This window comes from Panulirus ornatus, chromosome 14, assembly GCF_036320965.1.
Source record: "Panulirus ornatus isolate Po-2019 chromosome 14, ASM3632096v1, whole genome shotgun sequence".
Taxonomy (NCBI): domain Eukaryota; kingdom Metazoa; phylum Arthropoda; class Malacostraca; order Decapoda; family Palinuridae; genus Panulirus; species Panulirus ornatus.
This window is the reverse complement of record NC_092237.1, coordinates 50,867,594-50,872,875: the sequence shown is the minus strand read 5'-3', so window position 1 is coordinate 50,872,875 and position 5,282 is coordinate 50,867,594.

Sequence of the window (5,282 nt, the reverse complement as noted above, 5' to 3'; positions counted from 1 at the left end):
AACAAACTTATACCTCTGTAATTTGAGCACTCACTCTTATCCCCTTTGCCTTTGTACAATGGCACTATGCACGCATTCCGCCAATCCTCAGGCACCTCACCATGAGTCATACATACATTAAATAACCTTACCAACCAGTCAACAATACAGTCACCCCCTTTTTTAATAAATTCCACTGCAATACCATCCAAACCTGCTGCCTTGCCGGCTTTCATCTTCCGCAAAGCTTTTACTACCTCTTTTCTGTTTACCAAATCATTTTCCCTAACCCTCTCACTTTGCACACCACCTCGACCAAAACACCCTATATCTGCCACTCTATCATCAAACACATTCAACAAACCTTCAAAATACTCACTCCATCTCCTTCTCACATCACCACTACTTGTTATCACCTCCCCATTTGCGCCCTTCACTGAAGTTCCCATTTGCTCCCTTGTCTTACGCACTTTATTTACCTCCTTCCAGAACATCTTTTTATTCTCCCTAAAATTTAATGATACTCTCTCACCCCAACTCTCATTTGCCCTTTTTTCACCTCTTGCACCTTTCTCTTGACCTCCTGTCTCTTTCTTTTATACATCTCCCACTCAATTTCATTTTTTCCCTGCAAAAATCGTCCAAATGCCTCTCTCTTCTCTTTCACTAATACTCTTACTTCTTCATCCCACCACTCACTACCCTTTCTAATCAACCCACCTCCCACTCTTCTCATGCCACAAGCATCTTCTGCGCAATCCATCACTGATTCCCTAAATACATCCCATTCCTCCCCCACTCCCCTTACTTCCATTGTTCTCACCTTTTTCCATTCTGTACTCAGTCTCTCCTGGTACTTCCTCACACAAGTCTCCTTCCCAAGCTCACTTTCTCTCACCACCCTCTTCACCCCAACATTCACTCTTCTTTTCTGAAAACCCATACAAATCTTCACCTTAGCCTCCACAAGATAATGATCAGACATCCCTCCAGTTTCACCTCTCAGCACATTAACATCCAAAAGTCTCTCTTTCGCGCGCCTGTCAATTAACACGTAATCAAATAACGCTCTCTGGCCATCTCTCCTACTTACATAAGTATACTTATGTATATCTCGCTTTTTAAACCAGGTATTCCCAATCATCAGTCCTTTTTCAGCACATAAATCTACAAGCTCTTCACCATTTCCATTTACAACACTGAACACCCCATGTATACCAATTATTCCCTCAACTGCCACATTACTCACCTTTGCATTCAAATCACCCATCACTATAACCCGGTCTCGTGCATCAAAACCACTAACACACTCATTCAGCTGCTCCCAAAACACTTGCCTCTCATGATCTTTCTTCTCATGCCCAGGTGCATATGCACCAATAATCACCCATCTCTCTCCATCAACTTTCAGTTTTACCCATATTAATCGAGAATTTACTTTCTTACATTCTATCACATACTCCCACAACTCCTGTTTCAGGAGTATTGCTACTCCTTCCCTTGCTCTTGTCTTCTCACTAACCCCTGACTTTACTCCCAAGACATTCCCAAACCACTCTTCCCCTTTACCCTTGAGCTTCGTTTCACTCAGAGCCAAAACATCCAGGTTCCTTTCCTCAAACATACTACCTATCTCTCCTTTTTTCACATCTTGGTTACATCCACACACATTTAGGCACCCCAATCTGAGCCTTCGAGGAGGATGAGCACTCCCCGCATGACTCCTTCTTCTGTTTCCCATTTTAGAATGTTAAAAAAAAATACAAGGAGGGGAGGATTTCTGGCCCCCCGCTCCCGTCCCCTCTAGTCGCTTTCTACGACACGCGAGGAATGCGTGGGAAGTATTCTTTCACCCTTATCCCCAGGGATAATATATATACACATACACACACATACACATACATACGCACATATACACACACACACACACACACATACATATATATACATATGAAAAATGTAAGAAACAATTTAGGGGAGAAAGAATACTTCCCACGTATTCCCTGCGTGTCGTAGAAGGCGATTAAAAGGGAAGGGAGCGGGGGGCTGGAAATCCTCCCCTCTCTTTTTTTTTTTTTTTTTTTTTTTTCCAAAAGAAGGAACAGAGAAGAGGGCCAGGTGAGGATATTCCCTCAAAGGCCCAGTCCTCTGTTCTTAACGCTACCTCGCTATCGCGGGAAATGGCGAATAGTATGAAAAAAAAAATATATATATATAAATAAAGGCCGTAAGACAAGGGAGCAAATGGGAACTTCAGTGAAGGGCGCAAATGGGGAGGTGATAACAAGTAGTGGTGATGTGAGAAGGAGATGGAGTGAGTATTTTGAAGGTTTGTTGAATGTGTTTGATGATAGAGTGGCAGATATAGGGTGTTTTGGTCGAGGTGGTGTGCAAAGTGAGAGGGTTAGGGAAAATGATTTGGTAAACAGAGAAGAGGTAGTAAAAGCTTTGCGGAAGATGAAAGCCGGCAAGGCAGCAGGTTTGGATGGTATTGCAGTGGAATTTATTAAAAAAGGGGGTGACTGTATTGTTGACTGGTTGGTAAGGTTATTTAATGTATGTATGACTCATGGTGAGGTGCCTGAGGATTGGCGGAATGCGTGTATAGTGCCATTGTACAAAGGCAAAGGGGATAAGAGTGAGTGCTCAAATTACAGAGGTATAAGTTTGTTGAGTATTCCTGGTAAATTATATGGGAGGGTATTGATTGAGAGGGTGAAGGCATGTACAGAGCATCAGATTGGGGAAGAGCAGTGTGGTTTCAGAAGTGGTAGAGGATGTGTGGATCAGGTGTTTGCTTTGAAGAATGTATGTGAGAAATACTTAGAAAAGCAAATGAATTTGTATGTAGCATTTATGGATCTGGAGAAGGCATATGATAGAGTTGATAGAGATGCTCTGTGGAAGGTATTAAGAATATATGATGTGGGAGGCAAGTTTTTAGAAGCAGTGAAAAGTTTTTATCGAGGATGTAAGGCATGTGTACGTGTAGGAAGAGAGGAAAGTGATTGGTTCTCAGTGAATGTAGGTTTGCGGCAGGGGTGTGTGATGTCTCCATGGTTGTTTAATTTGTTTATGGATGGGGTTGTTAGGGAGGTGAATGCAAGAGTTTTGGAAAGAGGGGCAAGTATGAAGTCTGTTGTGGATGAGAGAGCTTGGGAAGTGAGTCAGTTGTTGTTCGCTGATGATACAGCGCTGGTGGCTGATTCATGTGAGAAACTGCAGAAGCTGGTGACTGAGTTTGGTAAAGTGTGTGAAAGAAGAAAGTTAAGAGTAAATGTGAATAAGAGCAAGGTTATTAGGTACAGTAGGGTTGAGGGTCAAGTCAATTGGGAGGTAAGTTTGAATGGAGAAAAACTGGAGGAAGTAAAGTGTTTTAGATATCTGGGAGTGGATCTGGCAGCAGATGGAACCATGGAAGCGGAAGTGAATCATAGGGTGGGGGAGGGGGCGAAAATCCTGGGAGCCTTGAAGAATGTGTGGAAGTCGAGAACATTATCTCGGAAAGCAAAAATGGGTATGTTTGAAGGAATAGTGGTTCCAACAATGTTGTATGGTTGCGAGGCGTGGGCTATGGATAGAGTTGTGCGCAGGAGGGTGGATGTGCTGGAAATGAGATGTTTGAGGACAATGTGTGGTGTGAGGTGGTTTGATCGAGTAAGTAATGTAAGGGTAAGAGAGATGTGTGGAAATAAAAAGAGCGTGGTTGAGAGAGCAGAAGAGGGTGTTTTGAAGTGGTTTGGGCACATGGAGAGAATGAGTGAGGAAAGATTGACCAAGAGGATATATGAGTCATACATACATTAAATAACCTTACCAACCAGTCAACAATACAGTCACCCCCCTTTTTGATAAATTCCACTGCAATACCATCCAAACCTGCTGCCTTGCCAGCTTTCATCTTCTGCAAAGCTTTTACTACCTCTTCTCTGTTTACCAAATCATTTTCCCTAACCCTCTCACTTTGCACACCACCTCGACCAAAACACCCTATATCTGCCACTCTATTATCAAACACATTCAACAAACCTTCAAAATACTCACCAAGAGGATATATATGTCGGAGGTGGAGGGAACGAGGAGAAGTGGGAGACCAAATTGGAGGTGGAAAGATGGAGTGAAAAAGATTTTGTGTGATTGGGGCCTGAACATGCAGGAGGGTGAAAGGAGGGCAAGGAATAGAGTGAATTGGATCGATGTGGTATACCGGGGTTGACGTGCTGTCAGTGGATTGAATCAGGGCATGTGAAGCGTCTGGGTTAAACCATGGAAAGTTGTGTGGGGCCTGGATGTGGAAAGGGAGCTGTGGTTTCGGGCATTATTGCATGACAGCTAGAGACTGAGTGTGAACGAATGGGGCCTTTGTTGTCTTTTCCTAGTGCTACCTCGCACACATGAGGGGGGAGGGGGATGGTATTCCATGTGTGGCGAGGTGGCGATGGAATGAATAAAGGCAGACAGTGTGAATTGTGTGCATGGGTATATATGTATGTCTGTGTGTGTATATATATGTGTACATTGAGATGTATAGGTATGTATATTTGCGTGTGTGGACGTGTATGTATATACATTGTGTATGGGGGTGGGTTAGGCCATTTCTTTCGTCTGTTTCCTTGCGCTACCTCGCAAACGCGGGGGACAGCGACAAAGCAAAATATAAATATATATATATATATATATATATATATATATATATATATATATATATATATATCTTAATCTCCTATCCCTGGGGATAGGGGATTAAGAATACCTCCCACGTATTCCCTGCGTGTCGTAGAAGGCGACTAAAAGGGGAGGGAGCGGGGGGCTGGAAATCCTCCCCTCTCGTTTTTTTTAATTTTCCAAAAGAAGGAACAGAGTGGGGCCAGGTGAGGATATTCCAAAAAAGGCCCAGTCCTCTGTTCTTAACGCTACCTCGCTAACGCGGGAAATGGCGAATAGTTTAAAAGAAAGAAAAAAAGATATATATATATATATATATATATATATATATATATATATATTATAAAATAAGATAAGGACGCTGTAAGACTGGCAACGAACGATTAGAAGCGTCCACAGGCGGAACGTCCTTGACCTCTGTTATATTTTACATGAACCGGCGATGTCATCTACCTACGTGCACGCGCATGCCACCTACCCAACTACCGGTTATAAGCAGCTCTAAAGAGGACGACGTTAAATGACCAGCAAAGAATGACGATAATAGTTAACTTAGATGTGATGGAATTAGTGAATAAAAAAAAACACATTACTCAGACTAGACTTTGTTAGTTTGTTGCTGTGGGTAAGACTAGTTG